The following is a 22,697-nucleotide window of genomic DNA, read 5'->3' as shown; positions in this document are numbered from 1 at the left end:
AAGTCATTGTGTATCACCCTTATGGAAAAGTGACACGAGAGACTGAACACTGTCTCAAAACATGAGAAAATGCTGAGATTGTTATGTTAAATGTAAAAAGAAAGCCACAAAATGGTATCACAAAAATTACTAAAGTTATGCACAAAAGACGTTTATCTGTGGAAATGGACTGAAAAAATGAAAAGAAGCTAAATGTTATTATTATGAGTGATTCATTACTAATTTTCTCTGTATGCTGTCATAATATTATATAAGCAACAAACAAACAGCATCAAGATATTGTACAACTTTCAGAGAGTTGAGGCATTGTTACACATGGGGTAAACTTCCCAAATGACCATTACAGGTAATACCTCTTCTTACATTTAGGTGAGAAACTCTAGGCCAAATGTGACTAGACACAAGACCTAATTTTCTACCACTGTTTTTTATATTCCTGAAAAATTTTGTCCCCTTGCTGTTTTTTTTTTTTTTTTTAATGAGATCAACTTCCTCTGTTTGTTTTAATGCTTTTGCTGGGGACTCACCTCCCAATGGGAAAATCTGAACCATAGGTTAGTGAAACAGGAACTGCAGGATTGAGACACTTAAGAGGAAGTCCTGTTCTGGGCAAAGAAGTACCAGATCTAGAGTTTGAAGTTCAAACTTGAATCTCCAGTTTCCAGGCAAATATTTTTCCTCCCCCATGGTCTTACAATTTATCAGTTTGTCCAATAGCTGTGGGTTGTGCCTGTTTAGGTTTCAGTGAACTCACTTCTGAATTCTTCCTTAGATAGGTTGACCTGTGTGGTACCTTCTGAATGCATGAAACAATGTGGCATTGAAGTCGGCTGCACTAACTCTGCCTATACAATGATGGTGCTAAAACTCATGCCTGATGATAGATGGTAGGAAAACATCCCTGCTGGAATAGCCTCAGAAGTCTGTCTCTACATGAGCCTTGAGGAAACATTGTAGTATAATTATTGGTAATTCTTACTCCCATTAATTCAGTTAAATTTATCAGACATTGATTTAGCACCTTCCACAGGCTACCAACCCTGTGCTGGGCCTGAATATTTCAGAGAGAAACCAGATACAGTTCTGCTAGAAGAACATGACTTCAGATTCAAGACTGTCATCTAAGGTTGTCAAGAACAATTAAATAATTGATTTTTCAATAAACGGGATACATAGCCATAAACATGAACTTAGAGATTAGAAATTAACTATTTATACTGCTTTCTTTGGTTGAATTATACCCCAATATTAGATCTCAATCTATTTGATTTACAACTATTTATCGAGTGCCCACTATGTGCTCTGGTGCTTAGAAAACATCATTGAAGTAGGCACAAAATCCTTTACCCCTTAAAACTCACATTCTAGTATTTTGAAATAGGACATAAACCACTCATGTGAAGTTAGTAAATTATTTGGATTCTAGAAAGTGCTCATTTCTGTGCTGAACAGAGACAGAGCAGGGTACAGACCTCAAAAGTGAACTGGTGATCTTGTACCTTAGGCTTATCAAGGTTGGCTAACACTTGTGTGATTTTTTTTTTCCTTCCTGACACACATGCGTATTTTCAAATGGATGACTCACAAGCATGACACCACATACAACTAATTCACACTCCATCCTAGGACATTTAGAGCCATTACTCATGGGCAGAGGAAACTGGAGGATAAATCTCCCATAATGATTCAAAACTCTTATCTTTGCTTCTCCAAAGACTTCTTTAGTAGAACCACCTATTAGGTTTCTTCCTCTCCAATTCTCTAAGTTTTCAGGAAGCCAAGAGTCCCCCCTCCCAAATAAATACTGTACAATACTGCTTCTTTTTCTGAAAATAAGTTCCAGCTGACAACCTCTAAGTGCATGTTTATGATCACAATTCTATACTGAATTATTTTCATATCATCAGGAAATATGCAAGAACCTTCACATCTGATGTGTATTGATAAGTACATCAGTTAAACAGTGTTCCATCAATTTTTATATTTGATTGGCTCTCTGATTGAGCAAGGCCCTCATAGATCATGGTGTCCACCCACTAATCAGTATTTGTACACTTTCCTCACTCAGGACTGTGATGCTTAATGCTGTCAGCCATGATAGCCTCACTCATGAAGTCCACGACCTCCATCTTCAACAGCACCAGTACGCTCTTTACTATAAACCTTTATACCAAGGTGCAAAAGAAGACATTGGAGAAAGAGCTCTTGATAACTGGACAGTGAGGGAATCCTGGTTTCTCCCTATAATTCCTTTGGGAAGTGTGGGTATAGAAGTGAACTAGAGCTCCCTTGCCATTGACTTCAGCGAAAGTAATCACAGAGTTCTGGAGTAGGAGTAGGGGCACTGGAGAACATTTAATTCAACTTATCTTTTTCCATATACAAAACTTTGGGCTATACCTTTAAATAAAATAATTGCTTTTTCAGACTTTCAAATGCTTCTGATCGTTTCTTATGTCTTCCCTTCATCATATTGTTCTCCACCCAAGTCTTCATGTAACTCCCTACATTTTAATGAAGTATACAATTACCAGTTAATCTGATAGATTGATATATTATCTCCAGTAGCTTCCATGTGTTTCACATGGAAGTAATAGATTAATTCACCCACACACTAACACAGAGTTGTTCATCACCTGCATTCATTAAGGACTAGATCATATGAAAAAGGGACAGGCTCAAAGAAGGAAACCATTCCAAGAGCCTGCTTTGAGAGTCCAGTAATCCAGAAGATCCTGAGAAGCCCAAGGGCATTGAAGATAGTGAGGTGGAAGGAAACAAGTAGAAATCATGAATAACATAGACTCCTTTTTCTCCTTCATACTTTTCAGGTAGAACCTATATTGTCATAGCATTTTGTAAAATGTTTTAAAAATTGAAGTATAACACATATGTATCACAAAATTAGCACCAAATGACCATTAAGTAAAGAAATGGAAATTACCAGTCCTTAGGAGTTTCCCTTGGCCCCATCTTTCCAAAGATAACCATTGTGATTTTTAGTGCTGTAGTTTATCCTGTCCTAGTTTCAAGGTATTTTAAATAGAATAACTCAAAATGTATTCTTTGGCATATGGATTTTCTGGTTCATTTTATGTTTGTAACATTCAGCCATGTTGCTATGTGTAGCTGCAGTTTATTTATTTGCTTTTTATATAGTATTTCATTGTAGTGATAATCTAGAATTTATCTATTCTTTTTTCATGGACATCTGGTGTGAGCATTATTGTTTATGTCTCTTGGTGAAAATGGGCATGTATTTAGGTTGAGTAAATTGCTACAAGTGTGCATGTCATTTACTTTCAGTCTTTCAAATTTTGGCATTTCTGACTAGAAAGAAATGTTAGATGTGATCTTAAATAAATTGATTATGCCCCTTGTGTTGGACAAGCTTCAAAATGGCCAGCTAACAGCATCTGGTACTCATCTTCTTCATAAAAAATACACAATTATCAAGTAGATAATCTAAGCAAGAGCACTGAAATTCAGTGGAAAAGTAGTGGGAAACACCTAAGATAAGGAGAGAGAGAGAGAAGCAAGTCAGTCTTTTCTATCTACTAGGATTGGCTGGGAACCCAGGGAGGTTTCCCAATGAGAAGAAAGGGTAAGTGAGAGACCCTCAGAAGCCCATATTCTCATTATGGGCTTATAAAATCCTAGCTATGAGATAGGCCCTTGACCCTTGCAGGTCTTGAACCTAGTATAGGAAGTTTCTTAGAGATCACGTGAAGGCATTGCTTCAGAAAGGGTGTTCACAAAGTGTCCCACAGATTCCTATTGCACAGCACTATTTTGCGTGCCAAATCCCCATCAGACTGCTCTCTGCCCTAGAGCCCAACAGCGCCTGCCCTTCCACATCCCCAGAGCCCCATTAATATCCCCTGCCTGAAGCTACAACAACTGCTGGATGCTGCCATCAGATACAAAGGGCAAGCCATTGGCAGTGACCCTTCCACCCCCAGTAAAGGGGCTGTTGCACATCTATAAGCACCCTGAGGTCAGACCCTCCATCCACCGTGGCTACTTGGGTCTGAAGCATGTACTCTTAGCTCCATGCCCCCAGGTACTGCCACTGAAAGTGCAACCACTGCTGCTTCCACTAGAGGACACCCTCTGAGAACTGAGCACTACTCACTCCTTACCACAGCCAGTGCCTATGCATCTCACTGGGAGCCCAAGAACAGAGCCATGCAGCCTCCTTTTGCCCCCTCAGTGCCTGAAAATTCTTTCTAGGTGTCTGAGGAATTTTCTACTATGCCCACCACTATAAATATCTGAACACTCCTTTGGGAGTCTGATGATAGACCCACCCAACCTGCTACTAATACCATAGCTCACACTCACTTGCACAAAAAAATCTTGCAGGCTAGAGACTGGTCCTCTCACTCCCTCGCAGCCATTGCCAACACTAGCACAGATCACTAGGGACTCAAAGAAATGTCCTGTCAATGCTACTGCTATTGCCCATGCCATGTCTGACACCTAGGTGCCCAAGGACCTGCTCAGTCCCTGGACCACCACTTCCATTACCAGAACCTAATCAAGTCATCTAATGGCCCAAGAATCAGCCCACCTGGACTCGCTAACACTGGTACCAACATATGCCACCTTGAGGCTAAAGAACAGGCACAGTCAGCTTGTAATTGCCACCAATGGGCAACTCGTGTCTCTGTCTCAAGCTAAACTGCAACACAGACTATACTAACAACTGTTCCCTATGACACTAAGGAAATCACACACCAATGGTGCTGTTTTCATCCAAAGAAATTATGAGAAGACTACACTACTACACTGCACCCAGAATCAAACCCAAAGTATCCTAGTCAGCCAACCCCATAGATACATCTTCAGGAAAACATCCTCCACTATGAAAGCTAACATAAATAATCGGAAGCAGTGACAGTAACCCAGTATGTGTAGATATCCACAAAGGACACTATTAAAAAGTAAGGAAATATGACAATTCCAAAGGAACATAGCAAATTCTCAAGCAACAGAGTCCAATGAAAAAGAAATTTGTGAAATGCTGAACAAATAATTCAAAATAATGATATTAAAGAAGCTCAATAAGATACAAAATACAGATAAACAATACAAATAAATCAGAAAAAAAACTCAGGATATAAATGACAAATTTGCTAAAGATGTAGATATCATCAAAAATAAACAGCAATCCTGGAACTGAATAATTCAATGAATAAAATAAAAAACACTTTTGAGAATTTCAACAGTAGACTATATCAAGCAGAAAAACAATTTAATAACTTGAAGATGTGTCATTTGAAATAATCTAGTCTCACAAAAATAAAAAGATAATAAATAAAAAGAATGAACAAAGCCCATGTGACATATGAAACATCGTAAGGTAAACAGAAATTCAAATTTTCTGGCATCTCAGAATATGAAGAGAAGAATCAATAAATTTATGATATTTTCTTCTCTCTCTCCCTTTTAAAAAAATAATATGTCTACTATCTCCCAAGATACAACTATGGGAAGATCGGCAGTTAATAAATACATGCCACATTAGGTGGCCAGAAGTGCTAGGAAGACAAAGCAGACTGAAAGCAAGCAGCTATTTAATAAGGTGCTCAGTAAATCCCCCTGGGGCTGTGGCATTTGAGCAGAGCCCTGTAGGAAGTGTGAGGGTGAGCCTCATTGTTGAAGGCTGCAATTCTCCCACAGTCAAACATGTGGTGCATTGGAAGACAACCAGGAGTGAGAGTGGTCCCTGAGAAGCAAGTAGGAGAGAGATAAGGAAGAAAATCAGGAAGGTGGCCTGAGGTGGGGTTATGTTTGGTCACTTAAACCATAACAAGACTCTAATACTATTTTACATATGATAAAAAATACCATGAATGATCTGAGGAGCCACTTAATTTGTTTTCCAATGATGATAAAAATAGCAATAGGAGGTGTAATTTAACGCATTCTTAATTGTGTTTTAGGCAAAATGCTAAGTCTTTCTATAGTTTATAACATTTAGTGTGAGAATGAAGAGATTTTGTAGCGTTTAAAGGAAATGTTTTTACCTTAATCTCCTGCCCAAGAATGAAGGGTTTTTACTCCATCACTGATTCCCTGTTTCATGTGAGCAAAGAGAAATGATGATCTTTTTTGCACAGTCTAGAAAATTGTATTTGTTTATTTACACAACAAATACAGAGGACATTGGAGTTTAGAAAACAGGATAAGTCATTCTCCTAGGACCCCAGAAGTCTCTAACAGACTTTTATCACTTAACAATATTTTAATTCCTTTTACCTACCAGAGTACTCAAGTAGTAAAATAAACAAATTAGCATTTCGTATCAAACTACTCAGCATTCTGGAATACAGTGTGTTTTAATTCTACACAAATTGACTTAGTGTTCCATAAGCTACAAAAAAGAGAACGAAACTCTGTTTACTTTATCATAAAAATAATTACTGGTTAATAGAAAGAGTGTGACATTTATTTGCAATTGATATACCAGATACATTGTATTTGAGAATTTTTAATCAATTGCTGACATTTGAACTATTTTAATGAATAGACAATCTCATGAATGAAGCTATTTTGACTAATTGTAGACAAGCAATAGCTTTATCCACATTTTACTAACATAATCATCAAACATGGCATAGGTTCATGTAAGGTCAAGGAGCTTTAGTTGTTTTAATTTTGGTATAATTTTTCACAGACATTTGAATTTAAAAATATATTTTAAATTTTCCAATGCTGCAGCAAATGAAGTCTTTTTGTAAATATAAATGTGTGTGTATATATTTGTATTTTTGCATATATTTGTATTTTTGACAGTATACCATTAGAATACATTTTGCAAAGTTTGATTGTTGGGACAAAGGGTTAATAGGTGAACAATTTCACTATAAGCTACCAAATCTCCCCCACCATAAGTATTGAATTGTGCTTTCCTTACAAAAATGTATAAGAATGTCTGTTTCTACATACTTTCTAACATAACAAATTGTGAAAGTTTTGAATTTTTCTGCTAGATGAGAAATGTTATATTATTATAGTTTTTGTTTAAGTTGTTTATTGTTTTAAGTGAGTTTAAGAACCATTTTTCCTTGAACTTCTTATTAATCTCTCTAATATGTTTACATGGGATGTTGATGGTCTATTCCGCTCAATTTTTAGAAACCTATTACATATTGAGGACATTAAATTCTTTGTGATATTACTTACATATATTTACCCCACTTGGTAAATTGGTTTACTTTATTGAACTTTATGCCTTGCAAAATGTTTTTTTCATATAATCAAATTTACCTACATTTTCTCAAGGATTTATCTAACACAGTGGTTGTAATCATTTTACATTCATTAGGACATTGACAAGGATCTCTAGTTCCATAATCTGTTATCATTTTTTATCTTCCTTTGTTTCAGATTATCCTGAGTAGACTCATGGGTGTCTCAAGAAGGCTTCTGACTTATTCTGCGGTTTGCAGAAGATAGGATCAAAGACAACCAAGAAGGAAAACAAACAAACACCAATGAAGAAGCTGAGAGACACATCTGAGAAGCCTTTATGGAGGGCTATAGGAAAAATCAACACCATTCTCCTAGTTGTGGTGGTCTTTGTTTATGGCTATTTTGTCTGAACTCTATGTGAACCACTAGAATGATTGATTTTCATTTTATAGCATGTCATGTTGCAAAAGGGAGATGGGCAATTGTTAATTTTATGTAATGAGATTATTAAAGCCTTGATTTTTTTGTTTTTGTTGTTCCTTTGTGTCATTAAGAAAGAGAAAGTGGTTTGAGGTTTTACATTTAGGTCTCTGATCCATTTGGAATTAACTTTTGTGCATGGGGATAGAAGAACCTTAGAAAATGAAGGAAAAACCCTCATGGAAATCAGAACTGGCATCCAATTCCTGAACAAAACCCCAAACCCATAGCTTATAAGAGAGAAAATAGACAAGTGGGACCTTATTAAACTGACAAGCTTCTGAAAAGCCAAAGAAACCATCAAGAGAGCAGGGAGAGAGCCTACAGACTGGGAAAAAGTATTTGCCAACTCCAGGTCCCACAAAGGCTTAACATTCTGGATCTACAAGGAACTCAAACGTGCTGAAAAGAAAAAAACAAACAACCCCATTATAAAATGGGCAAAAGATGAACAGATACTTCACAAAGGAAGACATCCAAGCAGCCAACAAACACATGAAGAAATGTTCAACCTCACTAATCATCAGGGAGATGCAAATCAAAACCACACTGAGATAACACCTAACCCCAGTCAGAATGGCAATTATCAACAACTCAATAAATAACAGCTGCTGAGAGGGTGTGGTGAAAAGGGAACACTTCTACACTGTTGGTGGGAGTGTAAACTAGTGCAACCTCTGTGGAAAGCAGTGTGGCGATTCTTAAAAGCTCTAAATACCAACCTCCCATATGACCCCGCAATCCCCCTACTGGGAATATATCCTGAAGAACACAAATCACTCTTTAAAAAAATTACTTGCACACGCATGTTTATCGCAACATTGTTCACAATAGCAAGAACCTGGAAACAGCCATGCTGCCCGTCAAAAGAGGACTAGATTTTAAAAATGTGGTACATATACACGATGGAATACTATGCAGCCATAAAAAAGAACAAAATCATGAATTTCGCAGCAACCTGGATGGAACTAGAGTCTATAATACTGAGTGACCTCTCACAGAAACAAAGATCTGAGTATCACATGTTCTCACTCATATAATGGACCTTAAACATCCAATGCAATACTATACGAAAATGACTGACCACACTGGGACACTACGGTGGGGGGAGGGAGATGGGATTAACAGTAGCAAATATCTGTCTGGGAACGGGGAAACACCCGATATCAACAGGGTGTCTGAATGAAACGCAACTGTATACCTAACCCTTAACTGTACCCCACAAATTCACAATAAAAAGAAAAAAAAAGTAAAAAAAAAAAAAAAGAGAAAGTGGGCCAGGTATGGAGGCTCAAGACTATAATCCCAACACTTTGGGAGGCCAAGGCAAGAAAATTGCCTGAGTTCAGGGTTCCAGCACCAGCCTGGCGGCTTGGTGAGACCTCATCTCTACAATAAATTTTTTAAAAAATAGCCAGGCATGGTGGTGGGTGTCTGTAGTTCCATCTACTTGGAAGGCTGAGGTGGAAAGATTTCTTGAGCCCAGCAGGTCAAGGTTGTGGTGTCTGTGAGCATGCCACTGCATTCTAGACTGGGAGACAGAATGAGACCCCAAATAAAAAAACAGAGAGAAAGTGTTGATAATTTATAAAACCATGAAATGACTCTATACAAAGAGAATGCCTAAAAATGTGTACACATTTTAAGAAAGGAAAAATTGTATTAAAATTGTAATACTCAATACATACCGATAACAAAAGATGAGTACAAGTCACATTTGACTTCTGCAGTTATAAGAGGTGCTCAAAGTGGTTGCCATCAGTGTCCAGACATTTCTGATTATGGTAAACTAAAATTAACACAGAGATAACATATCCTAAAATGTGTATACATTTTGGCACCCCCAGTATGTGTGTAAACTAGACACATAGATCTAAATTATGTTTCACAACTTTATTGAGGTATAATTAACAAATAAAAAATTGTATATATTTAAGAAGTATAACGTGATGATTTGATACATGTACACATTGTGAAATGATTGCCAAAATCAAGTTAATTAACACATTCATCACCTCACACAGGTACATTTTATTGCAGTTGTGAGAACATTTAGGATTCACTCCTGGTAAATTTTAAGTACATAATGAAGTATTATCAACTATAGTCTCCGTGATGGACAATAGATCCTCAGAACATATTTATCTTATAACTAAGAGTGTGTACCCTTTAACCAACATTTCTTTACTTCCTCCTTTCTTCAGCCCCTGGCAGCAATCATACATATTCTGCTTCTATGAGTTCAACTTTTCATTGCAGCATTATTCATATTATCCAAAATATGGAAACAACCTAAGTGGCTTGTAATGGGTAAATCATAAAGTGTAGTATATAAGTGCAATGGAATATGTTCAACCATTAAAAAGGAAGGAAATTCAGCCATTTGCAACAACATGAATGAACCTGGAGAATATTAAGTAAAACGAGTCACGCGCACAGAATGACAAATTAGGAGCTTACTTGTCTGTGGACACAAAAAAACAGCTCACCACATAGACTGCCCTACCTCACATTTGCTTTCCGAAATTTTCAGTGATATCCATTTAAGTTTGAATTGAAGACTTCCCAAAACTTGCAGGGCCTTTCAAAAAGTTTTATTGATTTGTATCTATATTCCTACTAATACTATATAGTTTTTATTTTTGTATTAATATAACAATTTCAAGCTTTATTGAGGTATAATTGATATATGAAAATTGTGCCTGCTTTATATAAACACTGTGGTGAATATATACGCATGTGTTTATATATATATTACATATAGTATATATACATATATATATATATGAGAATCTATGGTACATAATAGTGACTACAGTTGATAATACTTCATTATATACTTGAAATTTACTAGGAGTAAATCATGATTATTCTTACACATACAATAAAATGTATCTATGTGAGGTGATGGATGTGTTAATTAACTTAATTGTGGTAGACATTTCACAATGTATACATGTATTAAATTATACATTTTAAACATATAAAATTTTTTTTGTTAATTTCTTCAATAAAGTTAATGGCTTATATATGTACACATGTGTTACATATACATAACTCAAAATAACATAGCCTTATTTCTCCTACTTCATCTTATTCAGAAATGTTTTAGCTTACCTGTTCCTTTGCTTTTTTCTATACTTTTTTGCATACTTTTGTTGTAATAAAAAGAATTGCTGTAATTTACATAAGAATCAAATTAAAAATATATATGTCAATTTAAGGGGAATTGACTTCCTTATTATATTGAATCTTGCAATTCATGAATATAATACATGCCACTATTTTTATTTCTTTCTATAATTACTTTCATCAGTATTATTATATTCACAGGACACAAGTTTTGTACAAGTTTTTATTTGTTTTGGTTTTATTTTCATATGTATATTTAAAGATTTACCCCTAAGAATTTTAGTATCATGGGGCTGTAACTGGAATATTGTATTTTATTTCACTGCTCATATTTCTAGTATACTGAGATACAATGTTTTTGTACGCTAATCTTGAATGTCAAAATTTTCCTGAGCTCATGTTTACTTATATGAACTTATTGTTTTCCTGAAATTACAAAAATTTTTCTATGGAGACAATCATGTCCTTGCAAATAGACAGAAGTGCACTCATAGTTATAGGGATAAGACAGTCCATCTTTCATTACTAAGTATACTCGTAGCTGTAGGTTTTTAAAATAACCTTGTCAAATTGAGGATGTTCCTTTAAATTCCTGACTTTCTAAATGATTTTTTCCTTCTTTGTTTACTGTAGTTTTAAGAGAAGAGAGACAAATGCATCTAATAGCTTACTAATTAATCAGACTAATAGCTGACCTCTCAGAAGAAATGCTACAAGCGAGTAGGTGTTGGATCTCCATCTTCAATCTCCTCAAATAGAATAACAGTCAGTCAAGGGTGTTGTATTCAACAAAACTAAGTTGTATAAATTAAGGAGAAATATTCTATGTCAGACAAGCACATGTTGAGGGACTTTGTCAGCACCAGACCAGCTCTATGAAAAATACTTAAAGGAGTTCCAAATATTGAAACAAAAGTTCAAAATACAGCAGCAGAAAAACTCTGGAAATCATAAAGGTCATAGGACTAGAATATCAACACAACAGAGGAAAAGAAAAAAGAAACTAGGTAACATCTGACATGATGAATGGAATAGTACCTTACATATCATTATTAACCCTGAAAGTAAAAAGTCTTAGTGCTCCACATAATATACATAGCTTGGCATAATGGATTAAAACCCCCCACACAATCCAAGTATATGTTGTTCTCAAGAGTCTCATTTGACGAACGAAGACTCCCATAGACTCCAGGTAAAGGGGTGGAAAAATGTTCCATGCTAATGAAAACCAAAAATGAACAAGAGCAATAATTTTTGTAACAGAAAAAAATAAAGCCTTTAAATTAACAATAGTAAAAAACAAAGAAGATTATTATATAATGATAGGAGATCAAGCTAATAAGATACAACAATTTAAAATATATATATGCACCTAACACCAGAGCTCCCAGTTTCATAAAACCAATTTTACAAGACCTAAGAAAATAAATAGTAACATAATAGTGGGAGACTGCAACCTTCCACTAATAGTAATAGGCAAATCACCAAGGGAGAAAATCAACAAGGAAGAATTGAAGTTAAACTGCATGGAGAAAAGGGGCCTAACTGACATCTACAGAGTATTTCACCTAAAACTTAGAGAATATACATTTTACTTTGTACATTTCATATATATGAAACATTCTCCAAGATAGACCATATGATAGGCCTCAGACTGAGTTTAAATTACATCAAGCACCATTTCAGACCACAGCAAAATAAGCCTAGAGATTAAGTTTAAGAAAACTCACAAAAGCAAACAAAAACATGGAAGTTAAACAATTTGTACCTGAAGAATCTGTGGGTAAACAATGAACTCAAGATGGAAATTAGAAAATTACTTGAAATGAATGACAGTAATGAAAAAAGATATCAAAACCTCTGGGACGCAGCCAGGGGTGCTCAGAGAAAAATCTAGAGTACTGGAGGCCTACATTACTAAGATTGAAAGATCACATATTAAAAACCTAACATTGTCCAATTTCTCTGGTCCATGCCAGCTCTGGCATGTCTCCCTTTCTTCCATGTCTTCTTTCTCTAAAAGTATAGGTTCATAATCTTTGCCCAATTTATTTTCTTTCTTTCTTTCTTTCTTTCTTTCTTTCTTTCTTTCTTTCTTTCTTTCTTTCTTTCTTTCTTTCTCTCTCTCTCTCTCTCTCTCTCTGTCTTTCTTTCTTTCTTTTTTACAGTAATGTAGTCTGTAAACATTTTGGCACATTTTTAATTAAAGCTATTTAGGGGTTAAATGGAGCCATTGGAGGAGGAGGTTGAGAGTGGGAGTCTGGAGAGGCTCTCAGTCCTCCCACCTGAGTCTTCCCACCTGAACCCCACCTTATAATGTTGCACTGCGGAGAATGACATTACTCTCTCCTGGTTCTCACCAGCAGAAAGAGTCCTAATTTGTGCAGTGCTGGGGGTTTCTGTACAACTTGATTTCACTAACAAGATTCAAATGCCATAATCACAAAATCTTGCAAGTCACAGCCCATAAGGTTGAAGACAGCATCCCACTCAAGATTCCTAAACACAGTCATCCAACTGTTCAGTCATCTCTTAATTACCTCCAAAGATGGTACCCTCACCACCTGTGGAAGCTGCCCTCCCTTATTTAAGCAGACCTTTCTTATTCTGAGCTGGAGTGAGTCTCCCCACTTGGCCTAGGAGACTGGGCAGGGGGCAGGGAGGGAGATCAATCACAGGTTCCCCGAGGCACGTGCACCCAATTCATCTGGGCTGAGCACTGGAGACAAAGATGTGACTGCTCAGACCTGTAGCCCTGTCCTGAGTAGCTGATGGTCCAGCAGGGGTGGAGGCCAGGAGCTACAAAGGTGGGTCATGATGCCCTATGGGCAAAGGCGGGTATCCCAGGGACGAAGAGGGCTCAGAGTAAGCACTGAACCACCCGCAGGTGGTCAGGGGGCTGTGCACAGGAGGCCAGGAAGAAGAAGCCTGAGTAAACCCCACTCTCCCAGTGCCCTCTTAGAACAGGACTGCTGCTCCCATCATGGGCTGAGCCCTGCCACGGGCTCCTTTCACTGCTGTCATCCTCCAGCAACCTCCATGTATGTGAGTATTACTTGCTGGGTCATGTAGGTCAGGCAGGGACAAGGATAAGACTAGACTACAAACCTCCAGAGGGCAAGCCTTTGCTGGTCCTCCCTGTATCCCCAGGGGAATGCACACAGGTGACTGACTATGTGAGTGCCCACTTTACAGATGAGCAGAGTCTTGGGGAGAGAAAGAATCTTGAGGAGCCTCTAAAGCCAGTGTCACTGGAGCCAGTCCAGGAGTCCAAAGGCAGGCAGGTGCCACCAGCCACCGGAAAGAACCGAGCAGGCCAGAGGCCTGCTTCTCTAAACCTGTCTCTCCGTCTCTCTCCTGTGTGGCTGAGAATGGCACTGCCCTCCCCCACGGAAGGGCAGGAGCTCTATCTGTGATCCTGGAGACTTCTCTGGCCCTGCTAATGCCATCGGCTCCCAGTGCCTTTGCTGATGGTGGGGTTCAAGGCCCTCCCCTGCAGCTTAGGGACAGACAGGAGGGGGAAAGTCACCTGAGCCCCATCTGCCCCCTTCTTGGGGTGCCAGGCCTTGTCCTGACACTCACTTACTGGGAGACCTCAGGCAAGACCCCTGTCTGCTACAGAGTCCATGCTGAGAAATAAAATAGGGATGGGAACCAGGTGTCCCCCCCCAACACACACACCACACAGAGACACATGCAAGCTAATCCCGCTGCCCAGAGCTGGGCTTCCCAAGGTTCTGCTTGGGCAGAAAGCACGTTCTTACTAAAAAAATGAAAACACTTTGAACACCTCTGCATGGGATGGTCTCTGGGTTCCCACTCTTGATGTACCTAGCAACGAACTGGCAAAGGTTGGTTCTGTCCTTAAATTCCAGCCGAACTGCCTGCGACCGGCAAGCCCAGTCTAGGAGAGGGTCGCCATCTCTCCAGCTGCCAAGTCTGCTGCCAGTGCTCAGCAGGCCTAGCCCCCTGCATGGGCTCAGATGGGAAATAAGAATGTGGCTAGACACCTGCTGCTGCTGCCCTCCAGGATCAGGCCTGGGGAAGGAGAGAGCCCTGGGCTCAGGCCTCAGGCTCTCATCAACCCACACTTTTGCACAGGTGGGTGTAGGAGGTGGACAGTTGAGTAGGGCCCCCTGTGAGACCATGGCACCCCAGGAAGGCAAGGCTGTGGCTGCTCCACAGCCATCATGGGTCACGCTTCCTGCAAGTCCGTGGTTGGTCAGGAGCTGAGGTGTCTTTTCTCCATGGAAAACATGACCCAGGACAGACAGCAGGGGCCAAGGGACACTCCTGTCCTTCTGAAGTCAGGACCACAAGCTGGTGTCTGAGTGGAATGTGGTGTGTACTTCCCAGGTTAATAATGTGCAAACAGCATCCTGAATCGGAAGCCTCAGCTTTAAGCTTGTGTCTCCATAGGAACAAAGAAGAGACAGATGGGGGAGAGCGTGAGGCCATGGACCTGGACGCCCCAGCTCTGGCCACCAGGACATGGTGCTGGCCTTCACTCTGCAGAACTGTGACCCATTCCTGAAGGAGGCAACACTCTCCCACTCCCTGATGAGACCCTGCTCCAGGGCTGAGGCCCCCAGAGGCCCGATGGACCCCTGGCACTCTGTCTACCCACAACTCCAGTGGCCCACCCCACACCCCCTCCTAGGTAGCCCTGGCTTGCTCATCAAGTCCATGAGGATTGTCTGTGTCTAGGAAGCTCCCTAAAAGCCAGGTGAAACCCGAACCCCCTGGCATCTTCAACAGTCCCACTGAGCCAGCAAGTCTGAGGCCAAAGCCCTCCCACTCCACCTCCACACACAGCACCTTAACCTGGGTTGTAAAATGACAAAAGGCAGCCTAGGAGCAGTGCCAGGCTACAGCATGTGGGCAGAGGAGGGGTGTGGAGGAAGAGCCACAGTGGGGGCTGTGCTTCCTGCCTCTCAGCAGCCACCAGGGGGCAGAGAGGGTGCCTCGTGCCCTCTGAGGGGGCAGCAGGCACCAAGCCTGGCTGGTCATCTAGGAAAGGGGCCAGGGAGCTGAGCTATCCCTAGAGTTGGTTCCCAGAGAAAACGCTTCGGGTATCTGGGCCGCTTGTGGGCCAAAGGGGACAGCAAGAGAGGGGGAGGCTAGGGTTAAGCCAGGGATGAGCAAAAAGAGCCAGCCTAGCTGGCTGAACCCCAGGCATCCCAAGCAGGGCTGCGCACAGCCTCCCCTCGCCAGCCCCCAGACCTGCCCCCACCCACAGCAGGGAAGGCCCTGAACTTGGTGGTCTCCATCTTCTCCACACTCCAGAGGCACAGGCCCGAGCTTGACTCCCCCTCCCTGCAGCCACCCTTGCTGTGGCCCTGCTACCCCACTCTGAAGAGTATTTGCAGCCTCATCCGTCTGGGCTTGGGGTTAGGCCCAGTAGGGAGGAGTGGGGCCTCAGGAAGGATTTCGTGTGTGTCGTTCCACCTCTCGCTCTTGTCCCGCCTGGAATCACCCGTCTGCTAGACTGGCAAAGGCTCCCAATCTTCACCAATTGTGTGTTAGCAACACATCCTCTTGGACGATGGGGCCCAAGGAGCTTAAAGAACCCTCAGTGTTGTGGACTGAGCCGGAGGGCAGCACCAGAGGTGTGGGAGCCAGGATGAAGTCCCTGACCCCGGCTTTCCAGGAGGTGACTCTGGAGGGAGTGGGGGTAGGACGGAGGTTGTGGAACCAGGGGAAGGGAGTCTAGAGAGGCTGGGGGTGCACACTGGAACACCCTTGGCCCAGCCTCTACTCCTGGGAGATTATGATCCAGAAGAAGGGAGCCCAGGGAGGTTTGGGGTGGGCACAGGAGCACCTTAGGTCCAGCCGCTGCCAGCCACCCCCTACCTGTGCCAGGAACTTGTTACCCTAGGAGCCTCACTTGAGTCTGCAGCCTTTTGAGGTAGGTGGACGAGGGATCTTGCAGGCCGTCAGGGATGCTGGGTTGGTAGGGTGGCGCCTACAGGTTGTCCAGGGACAGCTGCGTGGCGCCCACCTCGGCTTTGGGGACCTTGTGTGGCCCGGGGGCAGAAGCGGGGTCGGGACGTGGTGGTGGTGGCCTGGGCTGCCGCCGCTGCCCGCGCTCAATGTACTGCTGCCGTCTTCCACGTCCCAGGCCCCCTACGCCCGCCGCGCGTGCCGCGCCCCCGCCAGTCGCCCCCTCAGACTGGCCTGGATATGGATGGAGTTGCGGGAATCGCCGCCGCTGCCGCCTGCGCCGCCAGCCGCTGCGCGCTCCTAGTCCAGCGGCAGCGCCAGTTCCTTGAGTTCCAGGTTCCCGCGCAGAAGGGCCTCCCGGCGCGCCTCCAGCTCGCGCAGCTTCTGCCGCCAGCGGACCACTTAGTGCCAAAGGCGCTGGCCGCTTGGCGCCAGAAACGCTGCCACTGGCGCTCCAGCTTGCACCCCTTCTGCGGATCATCTTCCAGGAAGCAACAGAGCTCGCGCAGCTCCTGGTTGTCCTCCCACAGCTGCTGGTTCAAGTTCTTGAGGCCGCGAAACTCCATGAGGCCCACCTTCTCGCCCTTGGCGCGCCACAGCCGCCGCGCCGGCTCCTCCTTGCTCCAGCGAACAGCTTCTCGTCTGCCCTCGGCTCAGCGCCACTGCTGCTGCCGCAACCACAAGCTTCGCCATGGCGGGGCCTTCATCTCGGCATCGTCCTCGCCCTCGCCCGGGTGGCGCTCCTCGCCGGGGACACTCCGCGGGCAACCTCGCGCCGCACCCGCCTGGGCTGCCCATGAGCCCGCGCGCCTCCTGGCTGGGCGAGCTGGGACTGCTGGGCGTGGTCGCGGCCAAGGCGCCGGGTTCTGAGGGCTCAGGCCAAGCGGGCCGAGGCCTGTCGCCAGCCCAGCTCTCCGAGTCCCTGCCCACTTTTAAATACCCCCCCCCTTTACTTCCAGTTCCTTGTGGATCCTGGATGTTAGACCTTTTTCAGATGCATAATTTGCAAATATTTTTTCCCATTCTGTCTTCATTTCTGAAAACCTCTTCCAATAGTATGTTACCTTCTTTGCTTACACACATAGATTTCTTAGACACTCGACCATACATGTTGATTGCCACACCTATTCACAGTAGCAAATCTTGGAATTAACCCTGCTGCCCATCAAAAGTGTGCTGCATACAGAAAATGTGATATCTATACACAATGAAGTATTATGCAGCCATAAAGGAGAACAAAATCACGGCCTTCACAGCAACTTGGAAGCAGTTTGAGACTGTGATACTAAGTGAACTATCACAGAAAGAATACTGAATACCGCATGTTCTCACTCATAAGTGGACCCTAAATACTTGTCACATTAGCACAAGAGTGCGATAGGCAGTCACTGGGCACTACTAAGGGAGGGAGGGAGGCAAGAGTGTGGGGGCCATGTGATAACACAAAGGGTACCTGGTCCACTACCAACAGGAGTGAGGGCTATCTAGAAGCCCAAATTTCACCTGCATGCAACCTACTTAGCAGTAAGTCCTCACTTGTGCCCTACAACTTTATAATAAACAAATAATAATTTTGTACTGAAAAAAAGCCTAACGTCACACTTTAAGGAACTAGAAAATCAGAAACAAACCAATCTCAAAGTTAGCAGAAGAAAAGAAATAATGAAGATCAGAGCAGAACTAAATGAAATTGAAACAAACAAAAAAAACAATGATCAGTGAAACAAAAAATTGGTTAATTGAAAAGATAAACAAAATTGTTAGATCACTGGCTTAATTAATTTACCACTAGTTAGAAACAGAGAAAAACTCAAATGAACTTAATCTGAAATAAATATGGAAATACTACAACTGACACTATGGAAATACAAAGGATCATTTGAAATTGTAATAAACACCTTTATGCAAACAAATTAGGCAATTTAGAGGAAATGGATAAAGTCTTGGAAACATACAATCCCCAACCTTGAATCAGGAAGAAATAGAAACCCAGGATAGACCAATACCAAGTAGAGAGATTGAAACAATAATTATTGCAGCACTATTCACAATAGCAAAAACATGGAACTAACTGTGCTGCCCATTGAATGTGTACTGGGTTAAAAAAAAAGCGATACATATACATGATGAAATAACACAGCTATAAAGAAGGACAAAATTATGGACTTCACAGCATCTTGGGTGGATTTAGAGTCCATCATCCTCTATGACCTATCATAAAAACAAAGAACTGAGTGCTTATGTGTTCTCACTCATAAGTGGACCCTGAACATTTATCATAATGCTACATGAAAGGGATAGACAGTGGCAGGTTACTACCAGTGAAGGGAGGGGCCACATAGCACTAATAAGTGTACCTAATATCAAACAGGGCAAAGCCAGGATCAATGGAAGGCCTAGACTTCACCTGTTAAGATGACCACTTTTGGAGCTAACCCTGAATTTTACCTTACATTAAAAAAAAAGAAATTTTCCAACAAAAATTGTCCAGGATATAACAGATAGACAAACTGTACCAGATTTTCAAAGAACTGGTACCAATTTTACTGAAGCTATTTTGTAAGAATGAAGAGGGGGGCTTCTCCCTAACTCATTACATGAAACCAGTATCATCTTGAAACTAAAGCCAGAGAAAGACGCAACAAAAAAAAGAACTACAGACCAATATTCCTGGTAAATATTATTGCAGAAAACCTTAGCAAAGTATTAGCAAACTGAATTCAATAGCACATGAAAGGGTAATTCACCACTATCAAGGAGGTTTTATCCCAGAGATGCAATAATGAATGTGATCTACATAAAAAATCAAAACCAAAAAATTATATGATTATATGATTATTTCAATAGCTGGAGAAAAAATTATTTGATAAAATATGGCATTCCTTCATTATAAAAACCTTCAGCAAAATAGACACACAAGAAACATTCGTCAAAATTATAAAAGTCACATATAACAAACTCCATAGCCAGCATCATCCTGAATGAAAAAAGTTTAATGCACTCACCCTCAGAGTTGGAACAAGGCAAGTATGCCCACTTTCACCACTCTTACTCAACAAAGAACTGAAAGTCGTAGCCAGAGAAACCAGGCCAGAAAAAAGAAATAAAGTTTATCCACATTGGAGAAGAAAAAATCAAACTATCTCTGTATACCAATGATATTATCTTATACCTAGAGAATCTTTAAGACTCCTCCAAAAGACTCCTGGATTTGATAAATGACTTCAGCAAAGTTTCAGGATACAGAGTCAACACACGCTAATCAGTAGTACTACTATACACAAATAGCAACCAAAGTCAGAATCAAATGACGAGCTTAATTCCATTTACAATAGCATCCAAAAAGCTAAAATACCTACCAATAGATTTAACCAAGGAGGTAAAAGACCTTTATGAAGAGAATTAAAAAACTCTGATAAATGAAATTGCAAAGGACACAAATGAATGGAGATACATTCCATGCTCATGAATTGGAAGAATCAAAATGACCATATTATTCAAAGTAATCTATAAATTCAATGCAATTGCTATAAAACTGCCAATGTCATTTTTCATAGAATTAGAAAAAACAATCCTAAAATTCATATGGAACCAAAAAGCCAGAATAGATAAGGCATTCCTAAGCACAAGAATAAAAGTTAAGACATCACATTTCCTGACTTCAAATTATACTACAAGACTGGAGTAACCACAACAGCATGATACTCATAAGAGAGCAGACACATGGATCAATGGAAAAGAACAGAGAATCCAGAAATAAATCCCTACAACCAACGAATTTTGACAAAGCAGACAAAATCATTCACTTGAAAAAGGACACCTTATTCAACAAATGGTGCTGAGAAAATTGGATATCTACATGCAGAAAAATGAAACTTGATCCTTATCTCTCCCCATAAACAAAAATCAACTCAAGATGGATTAAAGTCTTAAATGTCTGACCTGAAACCATAAGAATTCTAGAATAAAACCTAGGAAAAACTCATGGATGTTAGCCTAGGCAAAGAATTTGTGGCGAAAACCCCCAGAGCAAATGCAACAACAACAAAATAAGTAGACTTTACTTAAACTAAAAAGCTTCTGCACAGCAAAAGAAATAATAAACAGAGAAAATAGGCAACCTACAGAATGGGAGAATGTATTTGCAAACTATACATCTAACAAAGGACTAATATTCAGAATCTACAATGATTAAGAGTGGGCAAACTACATGAACAGACACATCTATAAAAATAAGATACAAAAATGGCCAAAATATTTGTAAAACATGATCAACATCACTCATCATCATGGAAATGCAAATTAAAACTACAATAAGATATTGCCATATACCAGTCAGAATGGTCATTATTTTAAAAAATAGCAATAGATGTGTGTGGGAATGTAAATTAATACAACCTCTGTGGAAAACAATGTGGAGATTTCCCAAATAACTAAAAGTAACTCTACCATTTGACCCAGTAATCCCAATACTAGATATCTACCCAAAGGAACAGAGGTTTTTCTACAAAAATAAAAATAAAAAGATAACTTCACTTGCATGCTTATCGCACGGTTTACAATTAAAGATGTTGAATCAACATAAATGTCTATCAAATTATCAGTGGACAATATAATTTTCACACACACACACACACACACACACACACACACACACACACACACATATTATGGAACCAAAAAGCCAGAATAGACAAGGCAATCCTAAGCACAAGAACAAAGTTAAGGCATCACATTTCCTGACTTCAAATTATAACACACACACACACACACACACCATGAAGCTCTATTCAACTATCAAAAGAATTAAATAATGACTTTTGCAGCTACTTGAATGGAATTGAAAGACATCATCCTAGGTGAACTAACACAGGAACAGAAAACCAAACACCATATATTTTCACTAAACTAAAAATCTGCGGTGCATAGAAAATAGTATGTTGGACATGAGAGACTCAGAAGGAGGAGAGTGAAAGGATGAAAAATCACCTATTGGTTACAGTGTGCACAAGTGGGAGTGGTGAGTACACTTAAATATCCAACTTATTCACCATTGTACAATGCATTCATGTAACCCCAAATTATTTTTACCTCCTCAAGCCATTTAATTAAAGAAAAAAATTATGGTAGACCACATTTATTGATTTTGAAATATTTAATCAGGATTGCTTTCCTCTAATAATCACAGTTGATCATTCCATAAAATATTCTTCATAAATTTTGAACACAATGTAATAATAACTTAATTTTTGTCTGTAGTGCTGTGGGATATGGGGCTGTATTTTGTGTGTGTTTATTGGTTTTTATATGAATTGGGTATCATGGTAATACTAGTTTTATAAAGTGAGTGTGAAGTGTTCTTTCCTCTTCTGGTTCCTGGAAGATTTGTAGAAATGTTTCTTCATTAAACCACTATATGATTCTCAAAAACATATGTATCTTGATATTTCTTTTATGCAAGGTTTTCAAAGACAAATTCAACTTATTTGATATACAGAGGACTATTACATTTATTGTATAATATTTAAAATAGAGTTGTGCTTGTTATGTTTTTAAGGATTTGTCTAATTTGTTGCATTGGTGGCTTTAGTGTTTTTAAATAGGCTTTCTTTATTATCCTTTATATGTTTTCTGTATCTGTAGTAGGATCAACTATTTCATTCCACATAGACAATTCGTTCCCACTTTTTTCTTGTGAGAATTTTTAGAAGTTTTACACTTTTAGTGGTCCTTTCAAAGAAGCAATTCTTTGTTTCACAGATTTTTCCTATACTTTTCCTATTTTTTTTTAAGTCGGAGTCTCACTCTGTCACTCAGACTGGAGTGCAGTGGCCGCTCCCTGCCACCACAGCCTTGACCTGCTGGGATCCGGTGATCCTTCTGCCTCAGCCTTCCAAGTAGCTGGAACTACAGGCGTGTGCTACCACGCCCAGCTGATTTTT

At 40.4% G+C, this 22,697-nt stretch overlaps 1 pseudogene; it reads right to left on the bottom strand.

Annotated features, from left to right (window-relative positions):
- Nucleotides 1-14,513: 14,513 nt before the first annotated feature.
- LOC103266357 lies at nucleotides 14,514-17,865 on the bottom strand (annotated as a pseudogene).
- Between the last annotated feature and the right edge of the window lie 4,832 nt (nucleotides 17,866-22,697).

This window comes from Carlito syrichta, unplaced genomic scaffold (genome assembly GCF_000164805.1).
Source record: "Carlito syrichta isolate Samal-C Ts95f unplaced genomic scaffold, Tarsius_syrichta-2.0.1 Scaffold307159, whole genome shotgun sequence".
Classification (NCBI taxonomy): Eukaryota; Metazoa; Chordata; class Mammalia; order Primates; family Tarsiidae; genus Carlito; species Carlito syrichta.
This window is presented reverse-complemented; position numbering and strand designations above follow the sequence as displayed.